The sequence below is a fragment of the Squalius cephalus genome (assembly GCF_949319135.1).
Source record: "Squalius cephalus genome assembly, chromosome: 1".
Lineage (NCBI taxonomy): Eukaryota > Metazoa > Chordata > Actinopteri > Cypriniformes > Leuciscidae > Squalius > Squalius cephalus.
In genome coordinates, this window is record NC_137122.1 from 7,556,068 (window position 1) to 7,583,110 (window position 27,043).

At 39.4% G+C, this 27,043-nt stretch overlaps 1 protein-coding gene across 1 annotated transcript in view; it reads left to right on the top strand.

The window, feature by feature from the left end:
• The first annotated feature begins 665 nt into the window (after positions 1–665).
• The window catches only part of LOC307155908 (GTPase IMAP family member 8-like), a 60,426-nt gene continuing 34,048 nt past the window's right edge, over positions 666–27,043 (top strand). The window contains exons 1-3 of the mRNA XM_079866891.1: positions 666–1,145; positions 20,508–20,684; positions 25,377–25,466. The gene's annotated coding sequence lies outside the window, so the exon portion shown is untranslated. The remainder of the gene's footprint in view (positions 1,146–20,507; positions 20,685–25,376; positions 25,467–27,043) is intronic.

The window sequence follows — 27,043 nt, forward strand, 5'->3', positions numbered from 1 at the left end:
ACTGTATGTAGATCACCACTAGAGGGCATAGTTACTCCAAACTAGAGGTTTTCTACATCTCTCAGTGTGAGCTTGTGTGAGGTTCAGGCAGAGGTGTAAAGTCCAGGGGCCAGAAAGTAAAAGTCTGCCATGAATCCACATCTCTGAGTTTACAAGAAGAGATTCAAAACTTCAAAACTGTTTAAATCATGTTTTTTATCACTGCTGAGCACCATTCGTTAGATGTACACTTTTATTACTGAAATGCTGGAAAGTATTTACAAGAGCAATATTTCATCGCAGCTCCACCTCAGCGAACAAAAAATGGGAAAGAGAAGAAAGCGCGTAAAAAATGTAAATGGTTATTATTATTGTGAAAGCAATATATGGTACAAATTTTAAAATATGTGCTAGGCTATTATAGTTTGGATTATTTTTATAATATCCCATGAGTCCTAATAAATGCAATTTTTTACTATTTCTGAATTGCAATTCAGCAGCATCGCCACGGACAGCACCTGGTAACTTCGCCCGTAAGAAAGTATATAGGGGTCATGACATGAGAAACCAAATTTGCCTTGATCTTTTGGAATATAAGAGGTCTTTGTACCATTAAAACGTCCTGCAAGTTTCATTGCTTAAGACATCCTCCCCATTATAAATGAATCATTTATTTAATCAAGCTCTAAATACAGCTCGTTCTGGATCCATGGTATGAAGTGACGTCACGGTACGAAGTGACGTACCAGTCGTTTGCATATGACCGCATCCAGCGTAGACAACTACGCTTCAAGCGCAAGATAACTATGCCTCATTTCATCATCGCATCTGTCACGCGCTTCACATGTGTTCAGTCGACGTGCAGCGAGTGGGTCTGTTTACAAGAAGAATGCGATGTCATGCAGATGTGCTGTTCCTGGCTGTGGACAAACAACATGTTTGAATAATATACGCTGCTGAAAGATCCAGACGTCAGGGGAAGATGGATGCAGTTTATTTTTTGCGGACGTCCCAGTCACGGCAGTGTTAATTTAAGCGTGTGTTCTCCACATTTCAAGGATGAGTGACAGTTGAGAACAATCGCAGTATGATGCTGGCTTTGCCAGAAAACCTTTGTACAAGATAAGGCCGTGTGGACTATTCAGGGCTCAACAACGACGCAAACTGTAAGTAATGTAGGCTATTTAAAACTTTTAAACGTTTTAAAACGTTAATTGCAGTTTAATTCATTATGAATAATCACCGTGTTTTTACTTTAGCCTACTTATTGTTTTCATGACCGTCATGCCCCGTACCCAGATAGCACACGTCTATTTGATGTGATGTTTACATCTGGAAGACGTATTTTCAAGAGTGTTTGCTCATCTGCAATACGTCTATAGGACGTTTCCTGTCAGATGTCAAATAGACGTTTAGAAGATGTCAGTTTAACATACATTCTAAATAATTACATCTTAAAGACATCTTCTAAACGTCTATTTGTTAGGATAGTGTAGATTAAATTTGTTTACATTTCACTGTCCTGTTTTTTTTAGAAAAATCTATTTGTTTAGTCATTCCAAACAAAGTCTGTTTACAAAATAGCTCTCTACTTTTGATTATCGCCCTAAAATCGCCCATTTTGTGTTTAGTTTCGGTTTCGTTTCATTTCGCTGCATTCCGCTGCATTCATTTCGCCTGATAAATTACTACGAAATAAAGTTGCAAACTAAACATTAACGGGACCCCAAAACACATCACAATATTACACTAGTCTGACCTTGTTGCAGTCCAGATCGAAGCTCCTGTCCGTGTTTTGCGTAATGATGATGAAGCCGGAGGAGCTCGACTGAACTCGCTTCACGCGTCGAATCAAAGCACAATAACCCTCCCCTTCTTTCTTCTCCTCCGCCCTCAAACTTGTGCACTGCAAACCACTCACAATATATGGGCAAAATAAGACTTAAAATAACAAAGCAAGACAAAAAAATAATAATAATTAATGAAAATGTTTTTTTATAAGCGATGGAAAATGACTTCATGGTAAATATGGGTTTTATACATACAAGTGTATTTAACCATATTACTGCTTAATTGACTAAAAGAGAAACACTTTGCATTATAAAGTAAAAGAGAACAGAATTGAACTGTTTTTTTTTTTTTTGTGGTTGAATAAGTTAACATATGTTTCAGTTTTAACACATCTTGTGTGTGTGCTCAGGGACAACTCATGTTGTGTCAAATTTTACACAATAGATGTGTAAGTATAAATTATTAAATTATTCAAGCACAACCCCTAATAGATAATTCTGCTTTCCTTTCAGTCGGTCACGATCGACGTCAGGTCGACCATTCAAGCAGATGTAATAATAACGTTAAAATCTTAATGGTTATAGACAGGCCATATAATATATGACCGAAAACTAATAAGTAATATATAATTTATATATACACCTTATTCCTTAATGCGTTTTGAATTATGGGAGGCACTTCCGGTTTGGGGAACTTCCATTCAAAAAGACTGAAACAATTCATTTCAAATCATAAGGTCGCGCTGCACATAAAGCTGATATTCAGTCTGACTCAATGAGCTCTCCGTTTTCTATCATGTTTTATTTAAGAATAACATGAGAATAACGTAACACTTGGTATTTTAACGTCACATGATATAACAAGAATATTGTAATGAAGTGACATTGGATAAATGCATTGTTATGACTGTTGTGTGTGGGGGGGAGGGATTTGAGGGAAGAGTGGGTTGAGATAATGGATTGTTTGCACCTGACGACTGATGAGCGTGAGTTTCAATGGGAAGCAGGGAGATAAAAAGAAGGGCATAGCGAAGGGTGTGGGGCTCTGGGAAGCGGTGTGTTGTTGCTAACGCCGAGCTGCACTCAAGGTTGAGGGGTGGGTGCCGTTCGCATGCTATTTAGGGCTGCCGGCGGCGAAGATAGCTTAGCGGGCTAACCTGTAGATAAGGCCGGGTGTAGGAGTGTGTGGGCGGCACGGCTTCTCAGCAAGGGGTGCTCCGTTTCCGTTATAGTTCGGAGGCCTCCCGAGCGCTGGACTGGTGTTGATCTTCTCCCTCTGCCAACCAGCGCCAAAAGCCTAGACCCCGGGGGAGGGTCTCGAATCCCGGGAAAGTTAAGTGTTAAACTCTCTCTGTGTGTGTGTGTGTGTGTGTGTGTGAGAGAGAGAGTGATTTTAAATCTGGCAGTATAGCCATTTCATGGTTGGGTGGGAGGGTTATGATGAACTGAATGCTCATGTAGTAGCCTGATGGCGTCTTGGGTGTGAAGTTTATGTGCATTGTTAACGTGTGCAGTGTTCTTGTGTGTACTCTAGCTTTTTGCCTATTTATTGCGTGTGCGCTAGCTTTTGTATGGCCTATTTATTGCGGTGTTCTCTGTGTAGCATGCTCCATCAAGGTGTGGTTCGCCCAGGCTGATTAACATTAGTATTTGTGACTTCAAGAGCCCGACCCAGTCTGCCATGTTTGGTAACTGCATGAATTATATTTAATAAAGATTATTGTTTCTACCCCTGTGATATTATTTGCTTTGTAGAGTAGATTTCTCTAGCCTCAACAATTGGTTCAATCCTTCTAGGTTTATTACACTGGTGGCAGCGGTGGGGATTTGCTTAATTTTTGTGAACCCTATAAAAACCTAGATATTGTTGCAAAAATGTCACAGGAGGAGGATAATGTTAGGCTTGACGATGTGGACCGCGCTAGGGATGTGGGACCATTAAGAGCTACTGCGCGGCCAGTGTTTATGCCTGAGACTTTTACTGGTGTAGGTCGAGAGTGGTCTGATTGGTCAGAACAATTTGATCTGGCTGCTGACGTAAATAATTGGGATGAACCCTTAAAGCTTAAATTCATGTCTCTTCTACTCTCTGGGCGTGCAAGAGATATTTATAGTGGTTTGTCCGGTGAGGCTAAAGGAAATTACGCGCTGCTAAAAGCTGCTATGGCCAGATGTTTCGAGCCCTGTGACAGTAGTGATTGGAGTAGGGCAATATTTACAGCTCGCCGTCGTATGCATAATGAGACCGCGAGGGAATTCGGAAATGCCCTACGGCGTCTCGCCATTAAAGCTTACCCTACAGCTGATAATTGCACTCGTGATATGTTGGCAAGAGATCAGTTTCTTACACATTTTGCAACTGGTGACTTCCGTATCAGCCTGCGTAGAGCAAAACCTAATACCCTAGAAGATGCAATTGATCTTGCTGCTGAATTAGAGTTTCTTAGGAATATGGAGCAAACCCATTTGATGTCTGATGCAAAAGTAAGGGGAGTGGTGGAGAATAAATCCAAAAGTGATGAACAAATGCAAGTGATGTTAGGAATGGTGGAGGAATTGAGGCAGGAAGTAAAATCTCTTCGTACAACAGTGAGTAACATTCAACAGTCTATGGCAAACCCCACTCCCACTCAATTTTCGAGGGAACCTGCCCGAGAGCCCAAGAACAGCTTTTCACAAGGGTCCGTAGATCGAGCCAGAGGGGCGGGGGGTGGTTGTTGGGAGTGTGGGTGTACTAGACACCTAAAACGAGACTGCCCATATTCGCAGGGAAACTACCGGGGGCAGGCATTGTAGGCCCACTGCCTGCCCCCCGGCGAGTTGGTACATATGCGGCCTCTGCAAGCAATCAGGGTGGCTCTGGATACATTGGAGCCAAAATAGGTGCGTCAGACTCCCTTCTCTTGGTAGATAGTGGGGCAACATTATCAGTCATACCAAAACAACTTTGGCTTGAAATCACTAAGGGGGGAACAGAACTGTCCGGACATCATGGTGATGTGTCTGCAGCTAATGGAGGGTTGATGGGGATTTTGGGAAAATGGCAAACAGTCTGTCAGTTTGATTCATTGGCATTAATTGCAGAGTTTTTGGTAGCTGATGTGCCGTCCCAGGATATTCTTTTGGGTTTTGACTTTTTGAGTAAATATGGTGTTGTTGTGGATTTTGGTAAAAAGGAGTGCAGAATACTGGGTAAAATGTTTCCTCTGATTGTTCCGGCAGATATTGATAAACCTTGGACTGTGATCGTCTTGGAAGACACTGTAATTCCCCCAAATGTTGTCAAATAATATAATTCAGCCTTCTCATAGTCCATGGGCAGCTCCAGTAGTTTTGGTACGCAAGCGTGACGGCGGTCTCCGTTTTTGTGTGGATTATCACAAGTTAAACGATGTAACCCGGAAGGACGCGTATCCATTGCCACGGATCGATGATGCCCTTGACAGTTTGAATAAAGCTTGCTGGTTCTCCACTCTTGATTTAGCCAGTGGTTACTGGCAGGTGGAGTTGGATCCTAGAGATAAATATAAGACTGCTTTTATCACTCGGCAAGGCCTGTTTGAATTTAATGTCCTCAGTTTTGGTCTTTGTAATAGTCCAAGTACATTTCAGCAACTGATGGATCTGGTGCTGGCAGATCTTCAGTGGACTACCTGTCTGGTGTACTTGGACGATATTATCATATTTGGACGGACATTTCAGGAACATTTAGGCCGTCTGGACGAAGTTTTGATAAAACTACGCCAGGCTAACCTTAAAGTCAAGCCCACTAAGTGTAACTTGTTTGCCACTCAAGTGCAGTATTTGGGACACATTATTTCATCAAAGGGGGTGAAAGCAGATCCCACAAAAGTAGAGGCTGTGCGTCAGTGGCCGGTGCCCAAAAATCAGACAGAGGTCAGGAGCTTTGTGGGTTTAGCCTCGTACTATCGGAGGTTTGTGAAGGGGTTTGCTGAGATTGCTCGTCCCCTGCACCAACTTACATGGCATGCCAAACAGCCTTTGAACAGCTCAAATTGAGTTTAATGTCAGCACCTGTTCTTATATACCCTGATCCCTCCAAAACATTTATTTTAGATACGGATGTTAGCAATGCCGGTATTGGGGCGGTGTTGTCACAAGAAGAGGGGGGGTGTGAACAGGTTATAGCATATGCCAGCAGAGCCCTTACTAAGGAGGAAAGAAAATATGCCACAACCAAGAAGGAGCTGTTAAGTATGATCACGTTCATTAGACATTTTAAACATTACCTGTTGGGTAAGGAATTTGTCCTGCGAACGGATCATAATTCCTTGAGGTGGCTGCATAATTTCCAGGGGTTGGAGGGACAGTTAGCCAGATGGGTGGAGCAGCTGACAAGCTTTCAGTATAAAATTGTTCATCGCCCTGGACGAGGGCATGCTAATGCTGACGCCCTTTCTAGGCTGCCTGCTTACCTGTCCTCTCCAGTGCCCCTGGAGCCAGCCCCACAGCCGCGAGGGGTGCCTGTAATAGCTGCAATACAAAATGTGCCTCCCAATGTAACCCCAGGGTGGGAAGGGGATGAGTTGGCTTGGGCGCAGCGGGAAGATGCCGAGTTACAAAAGATCATTGCTTGAAAAAAAGAGGGAGGGACTTGTTTGCAACCACCGGACGATTTACAAAAGTATGCACCGGTATGGTCCCAGTTACAAATGCAGGGCTCCCGTTTGGTGAGGTTTCCCCCATCGAACTCGGATGCCGCAAACCAGGTACAGGTGGTTATTCCCACTGTTATGGTGTCAGAAGTCTTAAGACAGTTGCATAGTGATGTTACGGGTGGGCACTTGGGAATACAGAAACTACAAGCAAAAGTGAAAGACCGTTTCTATTGGCTGGGCTGGTTTGGGGATGTGCAGCGTTGGTGTCGCGAATGTGTGGATTGTGGGTCTAGAAAAGCTGTGGGGAAACATTGGCGGGCTCCACTCCAATCGGTGGTAGCATCACGGCCATATGAGCGGGTGGCGTTGGACATTTTGGGACCTCTCCCTGAAACCCCCAAGAAAAACAAATATATTGTAGTTATTGGGGATTACTTTTCCAAATGGACGGAGGCGTTCCCTCTTCCGAATCAGGAAGCTGAGACGGTGGCTAAGTTGTTAGTTGAACAGTGGGTGTGCCGCTTCGGAGCCCCCAGGATAATCCATACTGATCAGGGCCGAAATTTTGAATCTAGGTTATTTAAAGAAGTGTGCCAGTTACTGAACATTCATAAGACCAGGACATCACCTTATCATCCTCAATCTGATGGAATGATTGAAAGGTTTAACAGAACACTGGCCTCCATGTTGTCTCTGTTTGTAGATGATAATCAAGCTAACTGGGACATCTTGTTGCCTTATGTAATGATGGCCTATAGAAGCAGCGTTCATTCCAGTACTGGGTTTACACCCTACAAAGTGGTTTTTGGGAAAGAGATAGTCCTTCCTGTGGATGTTATGCTTAACCTGGGTGATGGGGAAAGATTCTCTTCCGCTTCAGAGTATGTGGCTAGATTGTTGGAGACATTGTCTCTTTACAAAAAAATATATTTGTCAGCGACAACTGTTAGCAAAAAAAAAAATATTTTCCAATGTCCCAAAAACAACACACAAAACAACCTTCAAGAGCAAAAAAAGAATAATAAAAACACACAAAAAAAAAAAAGAAAAAATCCCTGTAGCAATCGCCGGGTCACCTGTGTCACGTTTCCAATAGGCAGATTCGCGTCCAGGACCATTCATAAATTGTACAAAAAAGAAAAAAAAAACATAGAATAAACATTCTGTTAATTAGTTAAAAGTTACTAACATCAACAAACTTAAAAGGTACAATAATCAATAAACAATCACAGTAATATAAGCATATCAAAAGTGCGTGCGTGAATGTTTTGCGAGTGCGTGCGTGAATGAATGAGTGGGTGTAATGGCGGCGCACAGGTACTGACCAAGTTTGTTGTTTATGAAGGGATCTAGGGGGTGTTGTTGTCAGGCACCGTTTCGGCGGATTAAGCAGCCCATACTTGTCTTCAGCTTTATTAAAACCAGATGATCAGGATGTGCAACGCAGTGAAGTTGAGTGAACTCCGCGACGCACCAGACATCACTCGCAGGAAACCTCAGCTCACAAGCGGCCGTCTCTCCCCTTCATACGGTAATACTAATCCAAACAATCACTCCCTCAGCTTCAAACCTTCGGATGACGCGCCCTCTCTCAGGTACGAACCCACATTTATATCCTCCTTGCCTCCGCCGTTAATTGAAAAGCGCCTCCCCATACACGCAAAGTGAAAGTAAAAAATAAAAGTAAACAAAACGAAGATGTGGCGTAAAGCTCCTTTTTTTTTTCTTAATCGCCACACCGCTCAATTGTGTTCTTTCTTGCAAGAAAATGATATCTATGAAAAGTTTCAGTCTGGTTTCCGGCCGCACCACAGCACTGAAACTGCGCTCGTTAAAATCACAAATGATTTACTTTTAGCTTCTGACCAAGGCTGTATCTCAATACTAGTTTTACTTGATCTTAGTGCTGCGTTCGATACTATAGATCACACAATACTCTTAGATCGACTACACAATTATACTGGTGTTCAAGGACAAGCATTAAGCTGGTTCAGATCATACTTATCTGACCGCTACCATTTTGTCTATTTAAATGGAGAAAAATCGATCATAACTCCAGTAAACTATGGAGTGCCGCAGGGATCTGTGTTAGGCCCTCTGTTATTCTCAGTATATATGATGCCACTTGGAAATATTATAAGGAAACATGGAATTAGTTTCCATTGTTATGCTGATGACACTCAAATATATATTTCATCACGGCCAGATGAAAACGCTAAATTATCCAAATTGACAGTGTGTTAAAGATATAAAAGATTGGATGACGCGTAATTTTCTTTTATTAAATCCAGACAAAACAGAGGTACTAATCATCGTTTCAAAAAACCGCCCACAAAACCTCTCGCAATACAACTTTAATATAGTAGGATGTCCTGTTACTTTATCCTCTACAGTAAAAGACCTGGGTGTTATACTAGACTGCAACCTGTCTTTCGAAAATCATATTTCATATGTTACAAAAACTGCCTTTTTCCACCTTAGAAACATTGCTAAGCTACGTAATATGCTATCAGTTTCTGATGCAGAAAAGTTAGTTCATGCATTCATGACCTCGAGACTAGATTACTGTAATGCTTTATTAGCCGGTTGTCCTGCATCCTCAATAAACAAGCTACAGTTAGTCCAAAATGCCGCCGCTAGAGTTCTTACTAGATCAAGAAAATTTGATCATATAACACCGATTTTATCATCACTGCATTGGTTGCCTATAAAGTTCCGTATTAATTACAAGGTATTGCTACTGACTTATAAAGCCCTAAACGGCTTAGCTCCAGTCTATTTAACGGATCTTCTATCGCCCTATAATCCATCGCGCACTTTAAGATCACTTAATTCAAGGCTTTTGGTCATACCTATGGCCCCGTTCACACCGCAAGTCTTAATGCTCAATTCAGATTTTTTGCTCAGATCCGATTTTTTGATTGGCTGTTCACATTACCTTTTAAAATGTGACCTATATCTGATTGCAGTGTGAACTGTTTGAGGTTTCAAACTAACCCGCATGCGCAAAAGAACAATAACAATGACATCAGACGCAGCACGAGGTTGCACTAAAGTTCGGAAGGTTATGGAGGAAGTAAGCATATTCGCATTTATTTCAAAATGTTTGTGTAATGGAAGCCGTAACATTAATGAGCAGGTGCTGAGGAGGACAAGAACGAAGAGAGAGAGAGCAACATTTTTGGCTATTTTTGCCTTTTGTGGCTGCAAATTCACTACAGAGGTCGGTGTGGATGCGTAGACGAAGTCAGGAGTGGTGGGAATGTGATGTGAATAGTTTCACTGAGACGCTGTTTTTTGAAAACTTTAGGATGTCAAGGGCAACTTTTGATTATATCTGTCAGCGAAGTATCTCCCCATAATTAGGTCTAACACCTCACTCTCCCTCCATTGACTCGCTCCATCGCTGTTCTCAATATCTAGTCAAGTTTTTAATGTTAGGCTACTGTCTGTGTCTGTTGTGTCTAGGGCTTCGCCGGCGCATAATTGTGACAAATGTCGACGTAGATTGACGTAAAAGTCGCATCAAATCCGCCTTGGTTGTTCACACTGCGGCCGCATTGAAAAAAATCAGATCTGGGTCTGATTCAGGACCACATATGTATGTGGTCTAAATCTGATTTGAAAAAATCAGATCTGGGCTAGATTTGAGTGTTCACACTACCTCTGAAGAAGTCTGACCTGGTCACTTGACCCCAAAAAAATCAGATTTGGGCCACTTTTGCCTGCAGTGTGAACGAGGCCTAGGATATCCAGATCAACCAAAGGAGGGAGAGCATTTTCACATTTAGCTCCAAAACTCTGGAATAGCCTTCCTGATAGTGTTCGTTGCTCAGACTCGCTCTCCCAGTTTAAAACTAGATTAAAGTCGCATCTCTTCAGCCAGGCATTCATATAATATTTTTAATCTTACAGTTCAAATTACAATCCGGCCTCTAATTAATAAACGCCAGAGGAGAACTGGCCCCCGACTGAGCCTGGGTTCTCCCAAGGTTTTTTTTTTCTCCATTGGGTCACCTGATGGAGTTTTAGGACACCATTAGGTCACTTGATGGAGTTTTTCGGTTCCTTGCCACTGTTGCCTTTGGCTTGCTCAGTTGGGGATATTATGGGGATATTTAATTTGATTTTATCAATCAATAAATTCCACTAGAAACAAACCTTGTTGTATTATTTTAATTTAATACTGTGAAGCTGCTTTGATACAATCTGTATTGTGAAAAGCGCTATACAAATATACTTGACTTGACTTGACTTGACTCATGATTATTTTCTTTTGTCCTCTGTGGTCTGTTCTGCCCATTTAATTTACGATCTATGCCATTACAAATTCACTGGAATGCACAAAGAATCTCTCTTTTTTTCTCCACAAATCCTCACGTCTCTTTCCAGGTTTGTTTTCACAGGTAAATACAGTTTACTATCTGTCAAAATCACTTTGAAATGCTGAAGTAAAACATTTTTTTAAGGCAACTTATGTTACATAATACAGATTACCACAGTGATATTTAACCGTCTGATGTTGATGCTTTTACACTTTAAATGTCCTTTTAATGTTCAATGGTTGAAGGATGAGTAGTATAATGTAATTGTATATAGTTCAAAATACATATATTATTGCGTCCATAGAGCTAGTCTTTCACTGATTGTTTACAGCTTAACGGAAGTTACACCCATAATTTATGGGTCATGAATAATGTGGATAGGCTTCTTGATATTTGTCGGGGGCCCCTAATTCCCGGGGGCCCTAATCGGCTGCTTACCTCTCTTATTGGTTAAGTCCACCCCTGCCTGAGAGCCCAATCAATCACCTTTGAGTGTAAACTAACCCATAGAGATTTGTCGCGGTGTTGGGTATAAATACAGAAGCAGACGTACATTTACCTTTGGCTTCAGAGCCGAGCGGTTCGTTTGTTCCTGCTTTCCAGTCTCCAAAGAGTGTCTAAAGAAAACGTGTGTTCTTCAGGAAGAAGAAGTGGTGGCGAGATGAAGCCCCATGAAACATTGAAGCTTTCCAGCCAAGTGGTTCACACTACAACAGTCACAAGCATAGGGCACGTTCTCTTCCTCACCACTAGAGGGCACTAGAGGGCAACATGTTTGTGTATAAATCATGTTATATGGTAGAAGGAGTGAATAGCTGGATCCCAATATGCATACTATCCACCCTAAATAGTATTGACAATTACTAATGTCACATACTATTTAGGATGGATAGTATGCACATTGGGATCCAGCCAATGTGTCATGCAAAAGCTGAAGCATTGCCTTGCCTTGTGCTTGTTGAGAAACATACTGGACATTATGGGACTTTGATGAGGAATTCAGGTAATACTTTATTCTCTCTATTATACTTATATGCATCATCCATCCATGGACATTGATTTGTCTTGAACTCTATCTACATTTTTGTTTGTTGTGATTTGGGGTGAATCATTTGGATGGAAGGTTGAACTGAATTGAATTTTATATGTTTTATTTTTTTACTAAATATAAACTACTGAGATTTTGCATTCAATAAAAGTCTTTGGTTTGTGTTTATGCTTTGTTCAATGGACTATGTTACTGTTTCCTTTTTATAAAAAAAGTTGTAATAATGCTTTTGGGTTTAGTTAAAGTAACACTAAGTAACTTTTCAACCTTAATAATATATTTCCAAAACCCTTGTGATAGTACATCGACTTAAAATAGGTTGAATGACACATCTACCATAGCCTGACGGGGTTTGTATAGTTTTTAATCGTACTTTTAAACTTCGGGGTTCGGGTAGTAACCCGCGAGAACAAAAAGAACTACAAAATTCGACTGCTTTACGGCATAGGCTACCTCACTTCCCCCAACACGTCCTCACACATGCTGTTGGACTTGTAAGTATATTGCTTATATTGTATATCACTCGGACAAGCTTTCATTCGTTGGTGTGAGCTAAAAAGCACCTGGCGTTCTTGTTGATGGATTAGTAGACATCTTCAGAGGCTAGCTGTGCTTGTTCGATGTCCGACGATTTGTAACGCGTTGTGTTTATTCCCCAATCGAACTCGTGTAACTGTCTGTCACACGTTCTACCGTCCACAGCATTACTTGATAGACAAAAATAGGACAAGAATGAGCATCAAACAGAAACAACCCGCTTACGGGTTTTTGTTCGAGGCACACATACAATACAGACTGCCGACAGTTAAACAGGGCGCGCGCAGCTCTTAAAGGGGCCACACCTTATTTCCACTCGTTACAGCTTCTATCCGACTGAACGGGGACCGGTATACAGGGGGGAGGGGATCAGGCCGTGAGTGAAGAGACTGCTCTGCGTGAGTGGTATTTACGACAGCGACTCTAGGGGTCGTTGTTTGACCAAAACGGAAATCCTACATAATGGGGCTTTAAAGTCTGCGTGAACCGGAAGTTGCAAACGACTTTTCTCCAGTGCTGTGACGTATTTCCCAGTGAAAAGGAATATTGAACAGAGGGCAGGGTTTTACTCTAGTGCTCCTCCTCTCCATCTCTCGCTCATTACAGACTAACGATTTGAGGGGAGAGTGGTTAAGCGTTTCCCAACCCAAGCCGTCAAGCATATGTCATCAGGGAAGGTCCTCCAATGCAGAGAGGAGGGGCATTTTCAGATTTTGATTAAAGATTACGAAGCCAAAACATTTTTTTCCGTGTTTTAACTTGCACGGATTAATTGTTCACCACAAGACTAGTAATATGCGCTAACAAAGTAAATAGGGTCCATTTTGATTTCAGTTGGACTTTAAATGTAAAACGGTTATTACACATATCTCAACGTTCATTTCTCGATCTTCATTTGCTCACAATACCACCTGGTGGTCAAAGAGTGTAAAACAACAGATACATTACAGATGACCTGATGTGATCTGTGATACACCGTATTTTGCACCAGTTAAGGTTTAGAAATAACGGTGAAGAAAACATTTATTTCCACATAGACTAATCTATTTATGAGTATAATGTGTAGTTTCTGGTGGTATATAATGGTTGTATAACTGTCAAAATATGTTGCGCCAAGATTTCTGAACCAGTCAGGCCGAAGCAAGGCTTCAAACGTCATCGTCAATCTAAACACAAATGCTGCTAAATAGCACTAAAAGTGGTTCATTGGCTTGTAATCATTGGGGAACCACTTTAAGTGCTGTAGATGAGCTGAACATCGTCACCATTGTTGAGATTCATACGCGGATTATTGATGTTTGTGTGAGTCTGAAAGACCCAGCTTGAAACACTTTATATAATGAATAAAAAAATAAATAAAAAATTCTGACTGTCATTACTTCATAACATAAGGCTGCTATAAATAACTGTTAATATACTCTTAGATCAGACTCTGGATGAGATTAGTGAATAAGGCCACTTGATGATGATTGTATCACCATCAATAATTAACCAACTTTTGCAACTTTTGCCATAACAAACACACAGTTACAGCAGCCAGAGAAAAACTGATATTCATTTTGGCAAGAGCCCAACTAAAGCAAACACTGATCACCATAATGGATAAACTTAATTATTGTCAATAAATTCTCAATAAGAAGGTTCGTATGAAAGAAATAAAGTCAAACTTTTGTTTGGTAGCCGTTGCTGCCAATCATACGTTGCTGCCTTAAAACAGACGAGTTTAGAGATCATTTTACAGAGTTTTGACTACAATTTGAAATAAAAGAAAACAACCTGGGAAAAAAAATCAGTTATTTTCTGTAAATTCCGTTTGTTTGTTTTTTTACAGAGTACAGTGTATTACAGTGAAGATAACGTGGTTCTCAACTTTTTGCCTCCTATAAGAAAATATTCCAGGGCCCCCACAATAGACTCATAGCTAGGGCTGGGCGATAAAACGATAACGATATGTATCGCGATAGACACGTAATCAATATCAATAAAAAAATGCGTTTTTTTCTTCATTGGAAGAAACCAGAGGTTGCAAAGTAAGTTTAGTTGCATGAGCAAAGGCACTCACTCTCTGGTAACCTAGCAACGTAGAGGGTGACCTGCTGACACGCTAACAGCCGGTCATGTGACAGTATGGTTGCGCCATATCGTTGTCTCGAGTTGGATTCTTCAGTAACAGAACCGGCGTGGAGGAGAAGAGATACTGACAAAAAGAGATCTAATCAATTGGTTACTGCATTAATCATTAATTAAATCAAGTTTATCTAAAAACAAATGTTTGGAGACTTTACAGTGTTACCCCCTAGAGCCCTGATTTCTGAATAGAGATAAAGTTTTGGCAGAAATAGAATTCATGACAATACAATATTCTTTAACAGAAATATGACACTTAAATTTCAGACACAGTTCAGTAATACTCAAAAACTGACCATCAGAATTCAACAACTGACTAACTAATAGTACATTGTTTGTAATATACTTATTATTCCAAATACAAAAGGAGTGAGGAGAGAAGTTATGTTTAAAAGCCAAACACCATGTCAAAAAGACCTGCTTGTGAAAATTAGATAAACAAAGAGTTATTTTGTTGATATCAAAACTGAAAAATTCATACCACCAAGTTGATTAATTAAATGGTTCGGGAAAATATTCCACATAGAGCAATTCTTTTTGATGAAACATTTTAGCCAATTTATTTTAAAAGTTCAAACCACCATGATCATACCCACTGCGCATATGTGGCGATAGAGCGGTATGACAGGTAGAAAGATTTACGACTACGCCACCCGGGGAGTTTCGCCCCGGGAAATATGGACAACACTCAGATTATCATCATTAGGTCACTCAGGTTCACTTTCTCTAGTAAAGGTAGGCAGAGACATGGGTATCAAAAATACAAAAGATTTATTACAATTTAATTTATAGCAAAAAAACAAATCACATTAAAAGACAACCATTTCATAAAATAACATCTGGAACTAAGAAAAATATACTGACACAAGGTCAACAAACGACATATACACAAAACATTAATACAGTTGACAAAAAAAAAACACAAATTGACAGGGCTAAGGGTACACCACGGGAGACGCAGTCACTAAGTTTAATTTACCAAAGCACACTCACACACCATAGTGCACTCAGGTCACACCATCAAGCACTTCAACAGTGTCACACGGCAAACACTCGAAGAAACACCACCACCAAAAGAGACCCTCTACCCGTGGGACCCCAGCTCCTGAAAAGAAATAAGAAAATGAATACACAAACTTCAAAATAATAATAATTACAACAAACCACAATTAGAAATGGTCCCAGTATAAGCAAACAAATGATGGTAATAATTTAACAACCACTCACAATTGGTACACAAAGATCTAAACAAACAACAACACACTCAATTTCCATCACGGGTTCACATAGAGCCACTGACGGTTTTGTGCACTGGTTACAGATCCTAATGAGTGTTAGTTCCACATGTAGCAAATGGTAATATTACACCCTCAATAAATAAAATAAAACCAGACAGCAGCAAGAGTAAACGCCACAGGTGTGACCGGAAAGCGGCAAGCCCTTCTCTTTGCAGAAATATATGATGTTCTTGTAATATGGCAGCAAGGAATCAACAAGATTATAATGGCTATTTATAGCATCAGTAGAGAAAATGATCACCCGGACGAGAGGGAAAATCCTGGTCCAAAGACAAAGAAAACACCACTAAAATGTTATGCCTCAACGCTAAATGTTAAACTCAACTCAGTTACATGCGCAATAAACTTACCAAAAGAAGATGATCTAACCACCCATGGGGTTTATCCTTTCGTCGCACAGACGCTCTAAATTTGTGCACTCGGCTGGAGCACAGAGACACTGCACACAGCCCAAAACATCAGTCGATCCCAAACAAAACAGACAATTCGCCCTCCACACCCAATTTGCACATACCTGATTGTAAAGCAAGCACACGAATGCACCCACTAAGACGATGCCACGGACAAGGCAGAGAGAAAAGACAGGCTAAACACAACACAAATAGTCAGTGCCATTGTTACGATCTCTTCTGAGTCGCAACAAAAATAAGGGAGTCACCACACGCCACAGCTAATTGATCAGTGAATTTATTCATTCGTGTAAGACAACACAACATTAAGGATCAGTATAAATGACAATCAGTGTGTCAGTAGTTGTGTGCAAATGTATATCACTCATGAAAAGTAACAGTCCAACCATCCCACGGGAGATGGAGCAAAAGGCGGCGGTGATATCCCATATCCCTCACATCTCTTCAGTTCTTCAAACCGACAAAAGTTCCAATACAGCACAAACGAAACCTGCACGAAATCAGGCCAAGCTCAGCCCGCCGCACGCTCTCATCTCTGTCCCAATCTTTAATAGAGCATCATAATTACGTTCAGGTGTACAACCATACACTTCAGCCAATCATCTGCAATTCAGAGATAACAGGTTAAATCACTGAAACCGTCACAGCCATACACAGAGAAGATAACCATTGCTATATGCTAACCCACCTACCTACAGCCACTGTCAACAACGAATCAGGGGGCGGAGTCGGACGTGACGCATGCCAGGCTACAGCCAACCAGCTCTTAAATAGGGTGGATTACCTGCTGATAGGTGCTCACTAATGTCAATCATCTCATTCATTCGGTTACACATAGACACGTCGAAACGACGTATTTTCTACGTCGTTTTTGCACGTCCAATTTTGCTCCCCTTGAAGGTGCAGACTGTGACGCCAGATGACGTCTTTTTACGACGTCTTCCGCACCTCTAATGTTGATGTCCATCCACAAAAGTTTGTTTATGGGAAGAAGGAAGGAGACGGGGTCGGCTTGCTGTGGATCGTGTGTTTTATTAGATATTGTGCGTCTTTTCCAAAGAATAATCGCACTCAATCAAAACAGCGGCTTCTTTAAGCTTCTCCTCATGAGATGGCACACTCACTTCTTTAGGCTTCTCCTCATGAGACGGCACACACACTTCTTTAGGCTTCTCCTCATGAGACGGCACACACACTTCTTTAGGCTTCTCCTCATGAGACGGCACACACACTTCTTTAGGCTTCTCCTCATGAGACGGCACACACACTTCTTTAGGCTTCTCCTCATGAGACGGCACACACACTTCTTTAGGCTTCTCCTCATGAGACGGCACACACACTTCTTTAGGCTTCTCCTCATGAGACGGCACACACAGTTCTTTAGGCTTCTCCTCATGAGACGGCACACACACTTTTTTAGGCTTCTCCTCATGAGACGGCACACACAGGCTTCTCCTCATGAGATGGCACACACACTTCTTTAGGCTTCTCCTCATGAGACGGCACACACACACGCACGCACACACCTTATTATTCTTGCTTTCCCTGGGAATCGAACTCGTGATCTTAGCGTTACAAGCATAGATATCATATATAAACGCTAGATGTCTTATGTCACTTCCGGCATCATCGTTCGGCCATCTTGTCACAGTGCTCTGTGCATTAAGGTGAGTGAGCAGCACGCACACAAATCCTCTTATCTCGCTGAAATCTTGACGGATTTACAAACGGTTTGGTTTCTTACAAACGTTATTAACGTGGCTATAATTCCGAATGCTTGAACATGTATGTTATAATTTTTCATATGTATGCAGTGTATGTATGCAGTGTCATAACTACATCTCTGACGTTTATAACAAACCAAACCGTTTGAAAATCGGTAGAAAAATGAGCAAGTTATGGTTATTTAAAAGTACATGCACCATTGAAGTAGTGAGCGAGTACACTGTGGCAAGATGGCCGCCACGTGCGGACGTCGACCTCCATTGGCCAGCAGTGCGCACGAGACATCTAGCCTTTATATATGATATCTATGGTTACAAGCGCCAACGCTCCACGGTTTGAGCTACAGTATCACACCTTTGTACGCGTCGACAGTTATCACCTGATGCTGAGACGATCAAATGGAGTTTTTGGAAAATGATCTTAAATAATTATAAATAATCTGTAGGCCTATTCGAATATGTATTAATCATGTTGATAATGCGCGAATGAGGCGTTTAGCGCGGCGCGGACGAGCGAATGAGGCGAATTGAGCGTCTGGCGCGATACGCGCGAGTGATTTGAGGGTGAGAGAGAGTGAGATAATTCTGTTTAGTCCAGAGGATATATCGCGTTTAGGCTAAAAATAGGTTCGCCGCTTATCGCGGTTGGGAAAGAAACTCTTGCAGTACATTTTAAACAAGGAAATAACGATTTGGCATGAAACATGGATGGAACGAATAGGTTCAGTACACAGCAAAATGACATGACAAACTCTTTTTTTTTAAAATGGCGTTTATTGCGTTAAAAAAAAAGTAATAATCATGTAAATTTCCTGCACCTGTCATAGATGTCCAAATGACGTCCAAAAAAATTACCCAGTTCAAAGGTCTAATGTTGAACGTCAATATGACGTCCAAGTTGGGTCATGCTTGGACGTCCAAATAGTGGACCTAGTTTGGACGTCGAATAGATGTCCAGAATTGGTCATGGACCGACGGACCCAAATAGACATGATCTGCACGTCTATCCGACGTCCAATGTTTAGTGGGTATGGATTGCATAATATATTTTTCTTTAAATGATTTTTTTTTTTTTTTTTTAAACAAAATCAAACTTGTCAAACTCTTTGGTAAATGTCCTGGGTACAAATAGAGCTTGGGATATATACGCAGATCTTGATAAACCTTCAGATTTAGACAATGAGACACGACCATAAATGGATAAATCTCTCTGCAACTTTTTGGGGAGCACTTAGTCAGTATTGTGTATCAAATAAAACCAAAGAAGTGTCTTTTAAAATTGCTCACAGAATATATCCTGTGAAAGACACATTAGAGCGTTTTCATCTGGATATTGATTACAATTGTTGTTTTTGTAATTGTGAAAGAGAGTCTATTGTGCACTTATTTTTTGACTTGTCCCTGTTCTTCAATCTTTTGGTATGAGATGTCTCAATTTCTAGGTGTTAAAATGAACTGCAACCTAGTATTAAATTTGTCATCTGTCTTACTTCATACAAATGAATTTGACTTTTCTAAAAGAAAAATGTATGTTATCGATTTGTTTCTATTATTAGGAAAATTTCATATTCATCAAACTAAATGGAGTAACTCAAAACCCAACTTTGCTCATTTTAAAGCAGCCTTTAAAATTTATTTTGAGTCTGTAAAGTTTTTAAAAAATCAAAGCCCAAAGATCTGTATCGCTGCTAAATGAATGTAATATATGTGCGTGATGCACATATTTTTTCTTTTCTTTTCTTTTTTCCAAATTATTGTTGTTTCAAGTTATACTTACCAAATGTGAAAATGTGTAAAAGAAAAGTGTCAAGAACTTGATATCAAATTCTGTCATTTTGAAAATTCAATAATTTAAAAAAAAAAAAGAACCGGCGTGGAGTGGAAAATGAGTGCCGCAGCGATTGTTGATAAAACAGGAAAAGTCAGCTTGTCAGTATATGGCAGTTTTTTGGATTTTATAAATGTCGTCTGCAAATTATGCAAGACCGTCGATGGTTTCTCTATGTTTATATTTAACATTTTGCACTATTTTATTACACTCTATTATGCATTTCTTACATATTCTTTAATTTTGCACCTTAATGTTAAGACATAATTGTTAAGTGTTCATTGTGATTTTAGACTTTGTTTACATTTTAATTATTTCAGTGTTTTCCATGGTTGTGTTGACATTTCTGCCTTTATAACTGAGGAGATTATAATCAGAGGAAGGTTAAGTTTAATTTTTTTTAAACTTAAGGTTATTTTTTTTAATGTAATATAAAAAATATAGGCCTATATACATAAATCTCCTGGTCCTTATTTTAAATAGGTCATAAAAAATATCAATAATTATCGATATCGACCGATATGAAACACTTATATCGTTATACAGTTTGCAGCCATATCGCAGGCTCAGCCAGTGTTAGAGTTTGTGTACTTCCCAGTCCTCCAGTCCTCCTGTCACTGCGTGTTTATCTTTCGCGCAGCGCACCATTACGGACTAGTCCATTTCATTGTGAAAGTAGGGGGTGTATGTGTAGGGACAGATAACCATGAACTGGACATTTTAACTACTTCAACGTTTCAACGTATTTCTTAAGAATATTAATACAATTCACCATGCTTTTGAAGCGTTCGGATGATAAGGGGCTTTTTTTTTTTTTTCGAGTTTGGTTGGGGTACCCCCTACTTTGACCGCTGTTCGGGGGCCCCAAGCAGCCGCCTACCTATGCCTCTGGTCCCAGCGCTGCCTGCAGTCCAACAAGCCTGATAAAAGCAGAGAGCTTTCACTACTGTTTAGACGTCTGGATTTGGACAGAAGACACACACAGAAATCAACACTCAGGTTTGTCTTTATTTCCTTAATATTATCAATTTGATCACTTTCATTTCAACTGTTATGTATTAGGCTACATGTTTTACGGATGTCCTGAAAATAAATAAATAAATAAATACATCTGAAAATAAAAATCTAACATTATGAGAATAAATTAGAATTATTTCGAGATTAAAATCGAAATATTTCGAGAATAAAGTTGAAATATTTAGACTTTATTCTCGAAATGATACGACTTTATTCTCGTAATTGTAGAAAAAAAAAACGGATTTTTTTTTCCGCTGTGGTTCAGGGCTTCCATAGCCTACAATCCGATACTAATTGTAATTATTTTAAATGTATTTATTTTTTTATTATTTGATTATATTAATTCGTTATTTAATGTTTAAAGAGGCGGGAGAGTCGGAAGAAGAACGTGCTTGTCCAGAGTAGATCAGAATTTAAATCTTCACATATCTAATCAGGGACGTGCACAGACATTTTGAGGGGCAGGGGCTCAAGTGAAATAAAGGGCACTTCTCATAATTACGTTTTTTTTTTTTTTTTTTTTTTTAACAAAAACGTATATATATTAACACAACTCTGACTTCCTTTTTAAAAATTAATTAAAAAAAGTTAATTAATTTTAGGCTATCTTCCTCAAACTCACGCAATTGTTTCATTTTTAAAAGATGTCTACAAAATAATCAGTTCACACAGAAACCATGGTCTCCTTAGTATTCACTAGGTTTATAGAGCAGCAAAGGAAACCATTCCACAATGTGCATGTTTTGAACACATTTTCTTTGCTACTAGTTTCAAGTATATATGAAGAGTTCAGATGCAAAAGCCTCTAAGTGCCATCTGAAATTTTCTTCTAAAATGAGCATTTTTTTTCAAGCTCGTATATTTAAGTTCAGTAATTTAACTTAAATGACAATTAATAGGTAATTTTCATTGCCAGTAATGTGAAATAAGTGAACATAAAAGCTTGATAAAAATGATCATTATAGAAGGAATTGCATTTTCATCTGAACTCTTCATATTTAGAATAACCTAAATAACTGCATCAAGCAGAGGAGCGTGTTTTACTAATAATTTGTTTATTTTTTGCACAAGGCACTACATCGTTTTAATTATTTTGGTGTTATCAGAATACATAACACTTTAAAATTAAACTTACCAAAATAATTGAGTAACAATAAAAGCCAATGTCATGTATGTATTTGTGGTTGTATATGGAATACTATTTTATAAAGGTTTAGACTGAGGAAATAAAAAAGTTAAATTACTCATAAATAAAAAGTTAATTTATAAATATTGTTATTTTTAATGTTTAATGTTAACTTATTTCTACTCAGTTTTATTTATTAATGTACCAGATGCAGTTACTCAGATTTACTAAATTGTTTAGAGTGTATCTAATATAGTAGCCTACAGCAAACTGTTGATTTGAGTTGTGCATTCTGGCTGGTGTGATGCTACTGAAAAACAAATTGCGTTCAAATCACGCAGAGACAGAACTTGCATTTATGTGGAGAAATAGCCAAATCAATGTAGGCCCTTGTATTTTTAAAGGTGCTCTAAGTGATGTTGGGTGATGTCACTTCTTGTTGACTTTTAAAGTATTGTCAAACAAAACGGTGGCTAGCTAGACCCTCCCTCCTCCTCATCTGCGCACTAACCCCCCAAACTCCACCCCTAAATCATTCCTGTCGGTTATTGGCTGGAGCAGTTTGTTATGTTTTGTGGTGCAGGTGAGCCCATTTTGTTTCTCTTGCTGTTTGTGGAGCCTGTGTTGTCTACAGAGACCGCGTTTTTTTTACATTGTGTTCAGGGGACAGGCAGCTAGCGGATGGTAAGGAGATGTTTGCTGTATGTGACAAAAAATGTTTTGGCCTAAAAAACGCGCGACATCACTTAGAGCACCTTTAAGTTTATACATTTAAATGTTTTTTTTTTCCTTTTTTATTTTTAATTGGTTTAAATTTTTGTTTAGCTGAGCAACAAACGTAAACGTTGCTCGTATAGTGTCACTAAATTATATGCTGATCTTAACTAATGAATGAACGAAAAAGTACACGGACCCTGTATAGCCTACACTATATATAGCCTATTTGCACGGAATAGCATCAGAAAATAGAACCCGCCGGTTCTTTCTTTCATTTTTTTTTTATTTATTTTTTTATTGAATTTTCAAAATTACAGAATTTGATATCAAGTTCTTGACACTTTTCTTCTACACATTTTCACATTCGGTAAGTATAACTTGAAACATCAATAATATAATATAAACAATATAAAAACCCCAAAAGATAAAGGGCATCACACACACACATATTACATTCATTTAGCAGAGATACAGATCTTTGGGCTTTTTGATTTTTTAAAAACTTTACAGACTCAAAATACATTTTAAAGGCTGCTTTAAAATGAGCAAAGTTATTCAATTCAATTCAATTCAAATTTATTTGTATAGCGCTTTTCACAATACATAGGCCTATTGTTTCAAAGCAGCTTTACAGAAAGTGCATTAAAAAAATGTACATAGAGAAATACAGTTAATTTGATTTAGGGCATAAACATATAGCCAGCGCTAAGTCGTCTCTTCACAGGCGTCGAGTCGTCTCTTCACGGGTGTTGGGGCATCTGTAGTTTCCATGAGAGGCTGGATACAAACTGGAGCTGACGATCTGTATTTACCTCGGGACTAGCGTCCCGAGATAACAACAGAAAATCATATGGGAAATATTTAGCATAGCTGCTGTTCATAATATTAATGCATTCGATCTGATTCAACTGTAGCCTATAAAAGGTAATCATTATGTGAATGCTTGGCTAAAGAGATGCATCTTTAATCTAGTTTTAAACTGGGACAGCGAGTCTGAGCCTCGAACAATACCAGGAAGGCCATTCCAGAGTTTAGGAGCTAAATGTGAAAACGCCCTTCCTCCTTTAGTGGACTTAGATATCCTAGGAATGACCAGCAGCCTCGAATTTAGTGATCTTAAAGAGCGCGATGGATTGTAGGGCGATAGAAGATCCGTTAAATACACTGGAGCTAAACTATTTAGGGCTTTATAAGTCAGTAGTAATACTTTGTAATTGATACAGAACTTTATAGGTAACCAATGTAGAGATGATAGAATTGGTGTTATATCATATTTTCTTGATCTAGTAAGAACTCTAGCGGCGGCATTCTGGACTAACTGTAGCTTGTTTACTAACTGTAACAATGGTAATTAAGTGCTTTTCCTAAAAATAAGAAAGAAATACAGGGTATTAAAACAGTATGAACTACAAATAAAGTCAGTATGTGAGGCTAAATAGTGTTTTAGTCTGAATTAGGTAATATATGTGCTTCCATTTCAGTTCAGCAATCCCTTCACTCGATTGGGATGTTTTCTTTTGTTCTGGGTGGCAAGTGCAGTAACTGTAACATCGGGCATATTTTGTATTAAACACATACTTCATCAGGCTCCGAAAATTCTTCACAAAGAACACAAAGAATGGCCTTCTCAGCTGCAATAGTTGCAACTCTTGCGTCATCAGAACAGTGTGTTCAACGCATCACCGTTTCTGTTTAAAAAACGTTGTGCAACGTTTTGTCGGGGCTGAAAGCAGCCCGGGGCTGAAAGCAGCCCCGCCTCCTATGTTGCTAGGTTACCAGAGAGTGAGTGCCATGTTCATGCAACTAAACTTACTTCGCAACCTCTGGTTTCTTCCAATGAAGAAAAAAAAATGTATAGAACGTTTTATCGAACGCATTTTTTTATTGATATTGATTACGTGTCTATCGCGACACATATCGTTATCGTTTTATCGCCCAGCCCGGCAGTCCTGTATGAGTGGATACTACACAGGCTATTTAACTTGTAAGCAGTTCAAGCAATAGAAGTAAAAAATAACTTGTTCTCATCCGAGGTTTTCAAGTTAAGATAATACAGCAGAGCAGTTTGAGCAAACAGAATCTCATTTAATAAACTGAACTGGAAGAGAACTAATTTCTCCCCAGGGATGAAATAAAAAATGCAACAACTAACAGTCAAAAGGCAGTCATATTGAACTGGGTTACATTGTTCCTATGGAATTTCTTGTTTTTTTCCCCAGAGGAACTAAATCATGTGACCTCAACCTTCTATTGCCTCAGTTAAGGAGGCTTCTGGTGTCGACATTGTTCCCCATATATGGGCATTCTTCTGTCCTTTCCATCTTCTGCGCTTCGGGCCTCTGTGCAAGTGTGTGCGTGTGTATGTGTCTGGAAGTGTATTTGTAGGTTCATAATATCTTTCAAAATTCAAATAATTGCCTGCACTTTCTCAGTTTGTGTAAATCTACTTAGGGTTCAGAGTATTTCTTTTTTTCCCCACATTCATTTCGCATGTCTAGTAGCCTACAGTTATGTGGTTTCGTTTCATTAATACAGTGTAGGCCTATAGCCTACTTTTTTCTTGATTTACCCTGAAAGAATGAAAGTGAAATGTGACAACATGTCCCATTGGTGGAGCACGTTATAAAACGACCATATGACATATTTAAATGTTATCTGTTATCTAATAAAAACAAAAACAAACAAAAAAACTTGTTTTTTCTCATTTTCTCATGGTTTACTTTTGCTATGGTTAAATATATATCCAGTGATATCTTCCAAAGTGTAAAATATTGTGGTGCATCATAAATGTGGAGACATGGAGATAAATGACTTTGAATCTTTATTAACAGGTGCAGAGCGGACAGCGCATCTCGACCTCGTCTCAGCAGACAGACTGACCCCGAACAACACTACTCTGCTCCAGTGCATCAAGAGAAAAGGTAACATATGCAAACCATGCCGCCCTCTACTGGACAACATTGTCTATAGCATCCCATTTACTACACAAAGATGTTTAAATTTTGTCACATTTTTTTTTCTATAAATAGTGTTGATATGGCAACTAGTAAATACACTAAGTGTCATCATTGCTAGCATGTGTGGAAAGTTTTAAACCATGTGTGTTACAACGAGCCCCGTGTTTGTATATGTCCCGCTCACCCCTAATGAAGCTAATTCATATTCACAAAGCACGATTTGCAAATGCATATCCAAATTTGCGTTAAAAATCTGATTCACATATGCAAAACACAATTTACAAATACACAAACACTATTTCTGAATGTTTCTACATCCAGTGTTCATCCAGTGAACTCTTTAATCAAATCACATTTGAGCTTAACAGTCAATCATATTGAGTGTCTCTGCAGTGGCATTATTTATTTTTATTTTATTTGCCTTTTATTTAACCAGATAAAACTTTCTGAGATTAAAAATCTCTATTACAGAAGTGACCTGGGCTGCGTTTCCCAAAAGCATCGTAAGCCTAAGTAGATCGTAAAAACGATCGTATGACTGATCTTAATATTACGGTCTGTTTCCCAAAAGCATCGTATTAATTAGCACTTAAAAATCATCGTAGATCTACGAGTGCTCTGGAGTAATCGTAAATCCCTAAGTGCATCGTAAGAAGTAAAGTCGCTCGCAGAAAATCCTCGTAAGTGCTAAGATCCATCGTTATCTGGAAACGCAGCTGTTTTCAGATAACAATGGATCTTAGCACTTTAGGGAATTTTCTACGAGCGACTTTACGAACATTTGTGTTCATTTCACGTGCGTTTCACAAAAACGGACTTCGCACGATCGCACGCAGCTGTGCTTTAAGTGCTACTTAAGAGTCGCTGTCCGTTTGTCAAGTGCTGAGATGTCACCTTGTAGAATGGTTCGTAATTGTAGCGCACGCTTGTATTTTGAAATCTATAAAAAGCAAAAACCTTCGGGTGGAGACACCAGCAAAATGGCTGAACCAAAAAAACAAAGAAAATACATTTTTCTAAAAGAGGAGATTAATGTCATTTTAGATAAGGTGGAGCTATTCACCTTATTTTCGAACGCGGAAGTAAACATGGGTCCAGTATCCGGTTTTTGTGCGGCACTTCCGTTTCCTCGCTTCCCTGGGCTAACTAACGATATCAATTGCAAAGGATTATGCAGAATTGACAGAAAAATGTTACACATAACGTAACAGATGAATACAACAAAGATCTAAAGCCCCGCCTCACCCAGTTCGGGTACCGGACCTGGTTGAAAACACTCATGCATCTAGCTGGCAGAGTGCCAACTTCGCCGGCGCCTTCAGCACCGCCCTAAACACGGCCGAGCCAGCGCTGGACTAATATATCTATGGAGGTATTTTTGTCATGTCAAATGTATTAATAATGCCATCAGAATGCAACCAAAGCACAGGACAGCAATAAGTAGATGGCTATAAATAATTGTAAATCATACAAAATAAACGCCATGATGACTAGATTTTATACATGGGTTACAATGATTTTGTTTCTCCTTAGAGTTTTTT